Raw genomic sequence first — 14,211 nt, 5'->3', positions numbered from 1 at the left:
TATAATTTTTTTCTGCATCTACCTCTGAAAAAATATTTGGCCTTCTAGCTGTGTGTGGGACTTGTTCTATTAGTCCATCTATACTGACCTCCATCAGGTTGCAAATTGAATATAATATTTTTCTGCATCTAGCTCTGAAAAAATGTTTGGCCTTCTAGCAGTGTGTGGGACTTGTTCTATTAGTCCATCTATACTGACCTCCATCAGGTTGCAAACTGAATATATTTTTTTCTGCATCTAGCTCTGAAAAAATATTGGGCTTCTAGCTGTGTGTGGGACTTGTTCTATTAATCCATCTATACAGACCTCCATCAGGTTGCAAACTGAATATATTTTTTTCTGCATCTACCTCTGAAAAAATATTGGGCTTCTAGCTGTGTGTGGGACTTGTTCTATTAATCCATCTATACAGACCTCCATCAGGTTGCAAACTGAATATAATTTTTTTCTGCATCTACCTCTGAAAAAATATTGGGCTTCTAGCTGTGTGTGGGACTTGTTCTATTAATCCATCTATACAGACCTCCATCAGGTTGCAAACTGAATATATTTTTTTCTGCATCTACCTTTGAAAAAATATTGGGCTTCTAGCTGTGTGTGGGACTTGTTCTATTAATCCATCTATACAGACCTCCATCAGGTTGCAAACTGAATATATTTTTTTCGGCATCTACCTCTGAAAAAATATTGGGCTTCTAGCTGTGTGTGGGACTTGTTCTATTAATCCATCTATACAGACCTCCATCAGGTTGCAAACTGAATATATTTTTTTCTGCATCTACCTCTGAAAAAATATTGGGCTTCTAGCTGTGTGTGGGACTTGTTCTATTAATCCATCTATACAGACCTCCATCAGGTTGCAAACTGAATATATTTTTTTCGGCATCTACCTCTGAAAAAATATTGGGCTTCTAGCTGTGTGTGGGACTTGTTCTATTAATCCATCTATACAGACCTCCATCAGGTTGCAAACTGAATATATTTTTTTCTGCATCTACCTCTGAAAAAATATTGGGCTTCTAGCTGTGTGTGGGACTTGTTCTATTAATCCATCTATACAGACCTCCATCAGGATGCAAACTGAATATAATTTTTTTCTGCATCTACCTCTGAAAAAATATTTGGGCTTCTAGCTGTGTGTGGGACTTGTTCTATTAGTCCATCTATACTGACCTCCATAAGGTTGCAATCTGAATATAATTTTTTTCTGCATCTAGTACTGAAAAAATATTTGGCCTTCTAGCAGTGTGTGGGACTTGTTCTATTAGTCATCTATACTGACCTCCATCAGGTTGCAAATTCAAAATAATTTTTTGTCTGCATCTACCTCTGAAAAAATATTTGGCCTTCTAGCAGTGTGTGGGACTTGTTCTATTAGTCCATCTATACTGACCTCCATCAGGTTGCAAACTGAATATAATTTTTTTCTGCATCTAACTCTGAAAAAATATTTGGCCTTCTAGCAGTGTGTGGGTCTCATTGTATTAGGCCATCTATACCAAGCTCCACCAGCTTTTCAATTAATAATAATTTTTCGCTGCATCTAGCCCTGAAAATATTTTTTCTTCCCAATAGTGGTAGCAATAGAAATATGGGGCGCGCTCCTGGCTTACAAAAATATACGCTTCATAACAAAAAACACCAGCTTAGCGCACTGCATTAATAAGATGGCATCATCGTCTCTCCCAGTGCTAGGCCTACTACCCAGGCTAGCATTCCTGTGCCTAAAACACAATGTATGGGTCCGCGCTAGCCACTATGCTGAGGGGTCTAAAGCTGCTGCTAACGCTTTATAACAATTCAATTGGCAGATTTTCACAGAGCTCTTCCACAATGCCCACCCATCGGGACAACAGTTGCCCACCTTCCCTATGGGATCTAGTGGCGAATAGTTGATGCCATTAATCAGAGCGTCAGTTGCCCCGTCGACGTGGCAAGCATACGGTAAGGCATGGGAAGAGTGGACACGACTAGTAGCAGGCAGACGGGTTGACCAATGTGAACAAGCCAGATCACAAGTCACCATAGAATTTCTCCACCAGCTAATGATGAGGGGCATATCAGGGGCGTCAGCACAGCGGTGTCTGACCGGAGTAGCATTTCACTTCCAACTACTGAATTGGGGAGATGTGACAAAGATTCATCATCAGACAATCCATAAAAGGGTGGAAAAGGGGTCAGCCAAGTCAGGAGTGTAGACGTCCCGTCCCGTGTCACTAAAACTGATTTCTCACATCATATCCCTAACACCATTAACATGACACTCACAATTTGAAGCAACACTACTGTCTACTGCATTTGTGATCGCCTTCTTCGGGGCGCTATGCATAAGCGAATTAGTCCCTCAATCCAAAATTAGCACCAGTGGAGGCTTATTACACCAGGACGTAGTCATAGGCAATAATGCAATACGTCTACGCATACACAAATCGAAAATGGTTCCAGCGGGCAGGGGCACTTGGGTACTTCTACAACCCACAAACGGTACACTGAGTCGGGTAACAATAGTAAAACCATATCTAACCATCAGATCACAAAGTAATTTGTTCCTATCACACATTGATGGGACGCCATTATCAAGATACCAGTTCCAAGCTATATTTAATAAATGCATAACATCGGCAGGGAACCACCCCAAAGATTACGGGACACACTCATTCCGCATAGGCGCGGCCACAGAAGCAGCAAGAGCAGGACTGTCAGAAACGGAAGTTCAGAGGATAGAGAGATGGTGATCCACGTGTTTGGCAAGATACATAAGACCGGACTTGTTATCCTAACGTGGTTTGTTTCTTTTACAGGTGACGCTAAGCCAACAGTGTGGGTGATAGGCCACTCGTATATATATTGGGCAGATTAAAAGGCGAAAGTCCGCCCAGGCGGGAAGAAATTAGAGTTTCATAACACATATGTCAACTGGAGAGGTATTAGAGGCCTGCTATGGCCACAGGTACTAATGGAGGTAATCAAGGTAGGTAGAGAGGCAAGATGTCTGGTCATCTTAGTTATACAGGCCGGGGGAAACAACCTAGGTCATCACAAGAGCGCATAACTAATGGCAATAATGAAATTAAACACTGAGCGCTTCAGAGAATTTTTCACAAAACTAGCTATAGTATGGTCAGAGATTGTGCCGATAGCGGTATGGCAAGGTGCGCGAGACATCACGGCCATCGAACGGACAAGGCGGGTAATAAATATTCGGATGGCAAAATTTAGAAGAGACGGAGGCGGTGTAGTGGTACGACACCGACAACTGGAAGGAGATAAAGCAGGCCTCATACGGCCCGACGGTGTTCACTTAATGGATATTGGACTGGACATATTCCTGTCAGGACTCCAGGACGGAGTGGAACAAGCGTTAAGAGTGATGGGTGGGGGTAAGAGTCCTGCATACGAGTACGCAGGATCCTCCGTGGCCTGGAAATAGAAAGGACATGTTGGAGAGTTACACTTGTTGGCCAAGTTGCCGGAGTGGAGACCCAGGGCATGCTGCAACAAGCTGAATTATTTTAGAAATAAAATGTCTTTCTAATGGAATGAGTATAAAGAGTTAATAAAGCTGTGACCGATCCTCACCCATCCAGTTGTAAGAGTTACATTATTGTATTGTCAAGGAAAGGGGGGCGGTAGGGGGGCTGAGCGTCTGGGTTTGGTTGGGGGTCCCCACAGTCGGCCTAGGCTAGATGCATTTATAAATTCTTATTAGATACACAGGCGGTGCAGCTTGCTTCGCAGCTGGGCTACTACGCCCAAAGTATTGCCTAGGCTAGATGCAGTTAAAAATTCTACGCTGACTAGCAGACACTGTGTAACGGGTCTGGGAGGCGGAACCTCTGAGCTACTATACAAGGGGGCAGTCCTTGTAAGGGAGCGGGTGGCGACCAGGGAAGATGGGCAGGAGGTCACAGCAGGTGACCGGGACAGTCTCTGAGTGAACGGGCTGGAGGTCACGACAAGTGACCGGGGCAGTCTCTGGATGAACGGCCTCATGGTCACGGCAAGTGACCGGGGCAGTCTCTGAATGAACGGGCAGATGGTCACGGCAAGTGACCGGGGCAGGCTCTGGATGAACGGGCAGATGGTCACGGCAAGTGACCGGGGCAGTCTCTGGATGAACGGGCAGATGATCACGGCAAGTGACCGGGGCAGTCTCTGGATGAACGGGCAGATGGTCACGGCAAGTGACCGGGACAGTCTCTAGGTAAAGGGTTGGTACGACCTGTGGCGGCTGATGATAGACGTGAGCTCCCAGGTGAGCAGGCGAGAGTCTCTGGATGAACGGGTGGTCACAGCATGTGACGGCGGAGCCTCCAGGAAGTCCAACAGACAGGCGGCAGATGAGCGCTCCCAGGTGAGCGGGCAGAAGTCTCTGGACAGGCGGGTGGTCACAGCACGTGACGGCAGAGCCTCCAGGTAGGCTAGCAGACAGGCAGCAGATGAGCGCTCCAGGTGAGCGAGCAGGAGTCACTGGACAGGCAGGTGGTCACAGCACGTGACGGCGGAGCCTCCAGGTAGACTAGCAGGCAGGTAGCTGGTGTGTGCTCCCAGGTGAGCGGGCAAGCTGGTCCATAGACAGACTGACAGGAGTTGGAAGGCAGACCGTCGGACCTCAGGCAAGCAGGCAGGTGGCTGATGTGCGCTCCCAGGTGAGCGGGCAGGCTGGTCCTTAGACAGACTGACAGGAGTAGTAAGGCAGACCGTCGGACCTCAGACTAGCAGGCAGGTAGCAGATAATCAGGCAGGAATCTGGCAGGTAACTCGCAGGTAACTGGCAGGTAACTGGCAATGGGACCTGAGGGCTGAAGCAGAGTAGTGAACAGTGCAACAACATTGCTCGGGCACCTCCATTTTGGAGGAGGTGCCTTATATATGGTGAAGTCCTCCGGCCATTGGCCGGGGACTCCTTAGGACGGCGCGCGCGGCCCCTTTAAGAGGGAGGGAGAGCGCGCGCGCGCGCCCTAAGCACAGTGGCCGGGAAGGAGCGCGCGCTGCCAGCAGAGCGGGAGGAGGACGCCGGGCACGGAGCAGGGAGGTGAGGGGAACAGGGTCCCTGCCTGGCAGAGGGCAGGGACGCCGGCGCTACAGTAACCCCCCCTTTAGGCCCCCCCTTTTTTAGGCCAGACAGAAATTTAGCTAGGATAAGAGGGGCATGGATGTTCTCCCGGGGCTCCCACGTTCTCTCCTCAGGACCAAACCCCCTCCAATCCACTAGAAAAAAGGTCTTTCCTCTTACCCTTTTGGTGGCAAGAATGTTCTCTACCTCAAACTCGTCCTCAGCAGAAACCGGAGCAGGAGGCGTACCTGTAGACTTGGAAAAAGAGTTAAGTACCACAGGTTTGAGGAGAGATACATGGAAGGAGTTAGGGATCCGTAAGTTGGCCGGGAGTTTTAATTTATAGGCCACCGGGTTGATCTGACTGATGACCTCCAGAGGACCGATGAACCGAGGCCCTAACTTGTAAGAAGGTATCTTGAGTCGGACATATTTAGATGAGAGCCAGACTTTATCTCCAGGACGAAATTGTGGAGGATCCAGGCGTTTTTTGTCAGCGTGTCTTTTCATCCGTTCGGATGACTGAAGGAGTGCGGATCGGGTACTCTCCCAAATGGAGGAAAATTTGCTAACGAGAGATTCCGCAGCCGGGTTGTCCACAGAGGTGGAGACAGGAAAAGGAATCCGAGGATGCTGACCGAAGACTACAAAAAACGGGGATTTGGAGGAGGATTCGCTCTCGTGATTGTTATAGGAGAACTCGGCCCATGGTAGGAGATCCACCCAGTCAGAATGATGGGCATTAACGAAGTGCCGGAGGTAACTGGTCAGGTTCTGATTGATCCGCTCCACTTGACCATTGGACTGTGGGTGGTAAGCGGAAGAGAAGTCCAGGGTGACGTCTAGCAGTTTACAAGTGGCTCTCCAGAAACGTGAGGTGAACTGTACCCCACGATCCGACACGATGTGGAGGGGCAGGCCATGAAGACGGAAGATGTGACGGATCAAGTCTTTAGCCAGCTCGGGTGCAGACGGGAGACCAGGCAGGGGAATAAAGTGAGCCATCTTGGAAAAGCGGTCAGCGACCACCCAAATGACCGTACAACCGGCAGAGACGGGGAGATCAGTTATGAAGTCCATAGCAATATGCTGCCAGGGGGCAGCAGGCACAGGAAGCGGAAGAAGGCGACCGGCTGGCAGGTGTCTCGGGATTTTGTTGCGGGCGCAGGACACACAGGCAGAAACAAAGTCTATTACGTCCTTGTGCAGGGTAGGCCACCAGTAGTGCCGGGCAATAAGCTGGAGGGTCTTTTTCTGACCGGCATGGCCAGCTAGTTTAGACGAGTGACCCCAGTGTAGGATCTTCTCCCGATCAGGTACGGATATGAACGTCTTACCGGGAGGGAGACGATTTAGGCTCACGGGAGCCACCTGCATTACTCTGGCGGGATCGATGATATGTTTAGGTTCCTCCTCGAGATCGGACACCAGAAAGGATCGGGACAAGGCATCTGCTTTGACGTTTTTGTCAGCCGGGCGAAAATGAAGAACAAAATCAAAGCGAGCAAAAAACAAGGACCACCGGGCTTGGCGCGGATTAAGTCTCTGGGCATGCTGGAGGTAAGCCAAGTTCTTGTGGTCAGTGTAAATTATTACCGGGTGAAGAGCCCCCTCGAGTAGGTAACGCCACTCCTCCAATGCCAGTTTGATGGCCAATAACTCTCGGTCTCCTATGGAATAGTTGCGCTCAGAAGAGGAGAAGAGTTTGGAGAAGAAGCCACAAGTTACCATTCTCCCGGAAGATGATTTTTGAGTAAGTACCGCTCCGGCTCCAGAGGAGGAGGCGTCAACTTCCAGGAAGAACTGCTTGTTGCCGTCCGGGCGATGCAGCACCGGGGCGGAAGAGAAGGCCTGTTTTAGGGAAAGAAAGGCCTCCTCTGCTTCGGGCGGCCACTCTTTGGGATTAGTACCCTTACGGGTGAGCGCGGAAATTGGGGCAGTCCGGGAAGAGAAGTGTGGTATGAAGAGGCGGTAGTAGTTGGCGAAGCCAAGGAATCGCTGAATGGCCTTCAACCCCTCCGGTCGAGGCCATTTCTCGATGGCAGACAGTTTCTCTGGATCCATTCGTAGGCCGGTCTGAGAAATAATGTAGCCCAAAAACGGAAGCGAGGTCTGCTCAAAGAGGCACTTCTCGTATTTAGCGAAGAGGTGATTCTGCCTGAGCCTGAGCAGGACCTGACGAACGTCCCTCCGGTGAGTCTGGAGATCCGGAGAGAAGACCAAGATGTCGTCCAGGTACACCACTACGCAGGAGTAGAGAAGGTCCCGGAAGATGTCATTGACCAACTCTTGAAAGACGGCAGGAGCGTTACAGAGACCAAAGGGCATTACCAGATATTCATAGTGGCCGTCCCGGGTGTTGAATGCCGTCTTCCATTCATCCCCCTGACGGATACGTACCAGGTGGTACGCCCCACGGAGGTCCAGTTTGGTGAAGATTCTAGCCCCCCTCAGACGATCAAATAACTCCGGAATGAGCGGAAGGGGGTACTTATTCTTCACCGTGATCTGGTTAAGGCCTCTATAGTCTATACAGGGACGGAGAGAGCCGTCCTTCTTTTTGACGAAAAAGAAGCCTGCTCCCGCCGGGGAGGTAGATTTCCGGATCAATCCCCTGGCCAGATTCTCCTCAATATATTCGGACATCGACCGGGTCTCAGCAGCGGATAAAGGATAAATACGCCCACGGGGAGGAGTAGTACCAGGTAACAGGTCGATAGGGCAGTCGTATGGTCTATGAGGAGGTAGTGTCTCTGCTTCCTTTTTATTAAAGACATCAGCATAAGACCAATAAGGAATCGGAAGTCCAGGTAGATTAGCTGGGGTAGGAGAAGGACGGACGGGATGGACGGGAACCAGACAGGTCTTATGGCAGTCCTGTCCCCAGCGAAGGACTTCTCCGGTCTGCCAGTCAAGCACGGGTGCATGTCTCTGGAGCCAAGGTAGGCCTAGCAAGAGGGCGTGAGAGAGTCCAGGCAGAACATGAAAGGAGATACTCTCAGAATGCAGCATTCCCACCTGCAGAGTAATGGATTCGGTGATGAGTTGGATGGGGCGTGGAAAGAGGCCCCCATCCACGGCAGCAACAGACAAGGGTTCAGCCAGAGGTTTGGTGGGGATGCGGTATTTCTCTACCAGGGACTGTGAAATAAGATTCCCGGCTGCTCCAGAGTCAAGTTGGGCTAGTTCGAAATAACGGTTCTCCCCGCAGACGATTGAGACTGACAGCAGCAGAGATGGAGAGGATTTATTCTTGTCTAGGTTGACCTCTCTGAGCGAACCTAGACACAGGCGTTTCCCGACCTCTCCTGGCAGGCACGGATCCGGTGCTCCTTACTGCCACAGTAGAAGCAGCTCCCCTCGGCACGGCGTAAGTCCTGACGGGTTTTAACCATCTTGGTCTGGTCGACCTGCATAAACTCAGGAGAGTGTACCTGGGTAGAGACGGAGGGAGTGACGGGTTTCTGAAAAGTAGGAGCTAGACATGGTAACCTCCTCTCACGGGTGACCTCTTTGGCACGCTCCTGGAACCGTAGGTCAATCCGGGTGGCAAGAGTTATTAGGTCATCGAGAGTGGTAGGAATGTCCCGACCGGCAAGTTCATCTTTAATACGGCCGGACAGACCCTCCCAGAAGACGGATACCAGAGCGTCGTTATCCCAGGCCAGCTCCGAGGCAAGGGTAAGGAACCGTATGGCATATTGGCCCACGGTGAGACTTCCCTGACGGAGGCGTAGCAGTGATGATGCGGATGAGGTCTTCCGTCCGGGTTCGTCGAAGACTTTCCGGAAAGCCGTGAGAAAAGCAGGCAAGTTGGACACCAGGGGGTCTCCTCTCTCCCATAGAGGATTTAACCAGGCCAGGGCCTCCCCGGTGAGATGGGACATGATGAATGCAATTTTGGCCCGGTCGGAGTTAAACTGGTGGGACAATAGTTCAAAGTGCAGGGTGCACTGATTTATGAAGCCCCGAGCCTGGGCGGAGTCGCCTCCGAAGCGAGGAGGTGCAGAAAGCCGGGGTCCGGGGTAGGATACCATGGTATTAGTGGGCAGTGGAGCTGCCGGATTGCGAGACATTGCACTGGCGGAGGTTGCTGGTGGAGCAGTCAGAGTGTCCAGGCGAGTATTGACATTCCGCAGGTGACCCAGGATGGACTCCTGTTGGGACCTTTGACGGGACAGTTCATGACACAGGTCCGAGAGCGAGGGAGCTTGGGTGCCACCGAGTTCCATGGCCCGAGCAAACTGTAACGGGTCTGGGAGGCGGAACCTCTGAGCTACTATACAAGGGGGCAGTCCTTGTAAGAGAGCGGGTGGCGACCAGGGAAGACGGGCAGGAGGTCACAGCAGGTGACCGGGACAGTCTCTGAGTGAACGGGCTGGAGGTCACGGCAAGTGACCAGGGCAGTCTCTGGATGAACGGCCTGATGGTCACGGCAAGTGACCGGGGCAGTCTCTGAATGAACGGGCAGATGGTCACGGCAAGTGACCGGGGCAGTCTCTGGATGAACGGGCAGATGGTCACGGCAAGTGACCAGGGCAGTCTCTGGATGAACGGGCAGATGATCACGGCAAGTGACCGGGGCAGTCTCTGGATGAACGGGCAGATGGTCACGGCAAGTGACCGGGGCAGTCTCTAGGTAAAGGGTTGGTACGACCTGTGGCGGCTGATGATAGACGTGAGCTCCCAGGTGAGCAGGCGAGAGTCTCTGGATGAACGGGTGGTCACAGCATGTGACGGCGGAGCCTCCAGGAAGACCAACAGACAGGCGGCAGATGAGCGCTCCCAGGTGAGCGGGCAGAAGTCTCTGGACAGGCGGGTGGTCACAGCACGTGACGGCAGAGCCTCCAGGTAGGCTAGCAGACAGGCAGCAGATGAGCGCTCCAGGTGAGCGAGCAGGAGTCACTGGACAGGCAGGTGGTCACAGCACGTGACGGCGGAGCCTCCAGGTAGACTAGCAGGCAGGTAGCTGGTGTGTGCTCCCAGGTGAGCGGGCAAGCTGGTCCATAGACAGACTGACAGGAGTTGGAAGGCAGACCGTCGGACCTCAGGCAAGCAGGCAGGTGGCTGATGTGTGCTTCCAGGTGAGCGGGCAGGCTGGTCCTTAGACAGACTGACAGGAGTAGTAAGGCAGACCGTCGGACCTCAGACTAGCAGGCAGGTAGCAGATAATCAGGCAGGAATCTGGCAGGTAACTGGCAGGTAACTGGCAGGTAACTGGCAACGGGACCTGAGGGCTGAAGCAGAGTAGTGAACAGTGCAACAACATTGCTCGGGCACCTCCATTTTGGAGGAGGTGCCTTATATAAGGTGAAGTCCTCCGGCCATTGGCCGGGGACTCCTTAGGACGGCGCGCGTGGCCCCTTTAAGAGGGAGGGAGAGCGCGCGCGCGCGCCCTAAGCACAGTGGCCGGGAAGGAACGCGCGCTGCCAGCAGAGCGGGAGGAGGACGCCGGGCACGGAGCAGGGAGGTGAGGGGAACAGCGTCCCTGCCTGGCAGAGGGCAGGGACGCCGGCGCTACACACTGAAGATTTGGAGCAGACCTCTGAGTAAACAGCTCTTCAGACTCAATCATCTGTGTTACCCCAAGCCATAGTGTATGTAGTTTCTTACAGTTAAAAGGGGGGGGAGCGACCCAACCCACCTGGAATTGACGATGCCAACGTCACGTAAGACACAGCAAGGGGACTCCAAAAAGAGTTTCCATTTTTTCCCAAAATTGTGGCACAGACACCACTTAACCCTAGAACGCATACCTGGGGCCTCGCAGTCCCGCCCTGTTAATTGTTTTCTATTTTCTGCAAGATTACTTTAGTTAGAATTTTGAAACTCTAGGTATTCTTCATGTATATAGTTGTTTGTCATTTGAGTTTGAGTTATTCAATGTTATTTGCACACGGGCCTAAAAGGCCCCAGGTATATGAAAGTGTAGATTTTTATGGTCATGCGTTCTAGGGTTAAGTGGCATCAATTGCCCCACAGTTGCTTAAAACGGTTGGTGAGGTGATATTACCAAATCCTCAAGCTTTTAGCCTCCCAAGGATAACACAGGATTAGAAAAGTCCTTGCGAATCCATGATTTGTTCATCTTTATGAACGTGAGTCTGTCTACATTCTCAGTGGACAGCCGCGTGCGCTTATCTGTCAGCACACCATCAGCAGCGCTGAACACACGTTCAGAGAGAACACTGGCTGCAGGGCATGACAAGATCTCCAAGGCGTGAGTGGCGAGCTCCGGCCATTTTTCCAGATTGGAATACCAAAATGAGCAAGGGTCCAGTGACACAGTCATGGCTTCGATGTTCACTTGGAGATACTCCTGCACCATCCTCTCTAGGCATTGACTATGTGTCAGACTTCTTGTCTCCTGTGGCCTTGCAAAGGATGGTCTAAAAAAGTGGTGAAACGATTTCACAAAATTGCTGTTACCAGCAGATACTGTGTTACTGTTACGGTTTGAGTGATGAAGACTCGACAGTCCCGCGGTTGGCAAGTTAGAACTGTGAGATTCACTTCGTGCACCACTGGTGTTTTGTGGAAAAGCACATGTAAGATTCTGCAACAGCGTCTGCAGATACTCCTGCATGCGTCAATCCCTTTTTATGGCAGGAATTATTTCGGCAAATTTACTTTTGTACCGGGGATCTAAGAGTGTGGCAACCGAGTAGTCGAGATTACTTCGAATTCTGCAATCTGAGGGTCATGTTGCAGGTAGTGCAGCAAGAAGGCACTCATGTGTCTTGCGCATCCAGGAGGACCAAGTCCTTGTTGTGTTGGTAGCGAGGTAAGAATCATGCTTCTTTCCTCTGCCCTCTCCCCCCAACCTCGCACAACAGAAATGTGATCAAGGTCTCCCTCATCTGATGAGTCTTCCATGCCCATCGCCAGTTCATCCTCCACTTCTTCCTCGGCTCCTGCACCTTCCTCAACAGTTTGGCTGCTACCATGCGCCCTGTTTAATCCCTCTCCCCCACCCTCCCATGCCTGCCTCCTTGGTGCTGCCAACCGTCTGGACCTTGGAGATGTTATCCCTTCCGCATACGACTCCTCCTCTACTTCCTCCACCTCCTCTTGTCCGACCACCTGACTCTGAATTCTGTTTAATGTGTGCTCCAGCATGTAAATCACCGGAATAGTTATGCTGATAATGGCATCGTCGTCAGCACTAAACATCTTCGTCGCCATTTCAAAACTGTGCAGAAAGGTGTGTGGCGCCGATGAGGGTGCAGTCACCACAGAGTTACTGCATCTCACCCAGAGGTGTGGTATCTCACCCTCAGGTAAGGAAGGCGTATGGCTCGGGACCCTAACACCTGCATCCAACACATACCCGCAGTGGGGTTAGGGCGAGATTGCTCCTAAGGGAGAGCACAGTCCCAGGTCCCTAGCTGGTGGGAGGATCCTATGTAGTGGGTGCTTAGGGGAGCAGCTTAGGGGAGCACATGACAGGGAGAGTATAAATAGGAAGCCATCTTAGAAAGAGCAAGCCAGTCAGAGGAGGAAAAGTGACAGGAGCAGAGGCTCGGCATGAGCTCTGCTCCGGAGGCGGGCCTAGCCTGGGAGGCCCAGGACTGAAGGAGAGAAGAGAGGATTGGGAGCAGGAAGGCTCCAGGAACCGAAGGGACCCTAGGGCTACGGGCCGTGCAGAAGGCCACCTGTACTCCTGCTGCTACCAGGAGGTAGAGGGGTCAGGCCAGATAAGGGGAACCGGTCCCTCAACTAGAGGAGAAACAGCAAGGCTCAACTAGAAACCGGAGGCTGCAGCATTTCATGTACTGCAGGCAAAAGTCCACACCAGTCTCACTAAGAAGGTAGCCACATAGGACCCAGGGGACGGAACACAAGTCGCCCGCCAAGGCCCGAGGATACTGGATAGAAGTGTCACTGGGTGTGAGGTGCAGGGAGAAGGCCAGAGAAAGGACACACAGAAGGGGGTCCTGCTAAGTACTCCGGAGCTATCTGGGGGTGGACTGAGCCCCTCACTGAGTACGCACAGCACGACGGGTGAGATAGCTCTGGTACCTGTAATCTGGACTGCAACAACTGTGAGTAAAGATCTTGGGACTGCATCACACGGACTCTGTGTTCATTACTGACTCCCTGCACTACAACCACCATCATCCACCCACACTGCCCTGAAGCTACACTCTTCCTGTGGTGAGTAATAATACCATTGCAGCAAAACCACCAGCTTCAGAGGACTGTTCCGCAGCGGCGGCCCCTTTGGCCGCACTCCACAGGTGGCGTAGTCGGACATTATAAAATCCATATATACAAATTACCGTTGGATTGACCGCCCTGGGTCACGGACCGGGTCACCGCCACAGTGACTACAACCCCCAGCGTCTACCGGCCCGGCTCCGGGTACCCCACGGCCCAGGGGGCGCGTCAACTTCATAGGTCCCTGATCTGAGACCACTCCTGCTGTGTGATTTGCCCCACCTCTGGATCTCGTTGGCCCAGGCTATACGTCAGAAACTATTGCACCAGGGCTTGTCGGTGCTGCCACAGTCGCTGCAACATGTGCAGAGTTGAATTCCACCGTGTCGGCACATCGCATTTCAGCCGGTGAACTGGCAGGCCCAACGACTTCTGTAGAGATGTAAGTCGTTGAGCTGCGGGATGCGAACGGCGGAAGTGAGCACACAGCGACCGTGCCCTCTGCAGAAGGCCATCTAGTCCGGGATAGTGGGCTAAAAATTTATGGACAACCAGGTTCAACACGTGAGCCATACAAGGCACGTGTGTAACATTGCCCCGGCGAAGGGCCGCACCCAGGTTTGCAGCATTGTCGCACACGGCCTTCCCTGGTTGCAGGTCCAGTGGAGACAACCATTCATGAAACTGGGTCTCCAGAGCTGACCACAAGTCCTCAGCTGTGTGACTCACATTTCCCAGACATTTCAAAGTAAACACTGATGCCGTTGAGCCCTGCTGCCAGCATAGTAAGGAGGTGCGCAGTTAGAAAGCAGGTGGCATTACCAGACAGGCTTTGCGTGCAGGTGGAGGACCGAGAGGAGGTTGAGGAGGCAGAAGCAGTGGAGGAACTTCTAGATAAAGAGGATTGACGTACAACTCGCGGGGACGGCAAGACTTGGACAGCAGCCCCTTGTCCTGCTGTCACCATAGTTACCCAGTGCCCTGTCAGCGACATG

This window comes from Phyllobates terribilis, unplaced genomic scaffold, assembly GCF_046119375.1.
Source record: "Phyllobates terribilis strain yellow unplaced genomic scaffold, ASM4611937v1 Scaffold_12__6_contigs__length_324123572, whole genome shotgun sequence".
NCBI classification, from domain to species: Eukaryota; Metazoa; Chordata; class Amphibia; order Anura; family Dendrobatidae; genus Phyllobates; species Phyllobates terribilis.
This window is presented reverse-complemented; position numbering follows the sequence as displayed.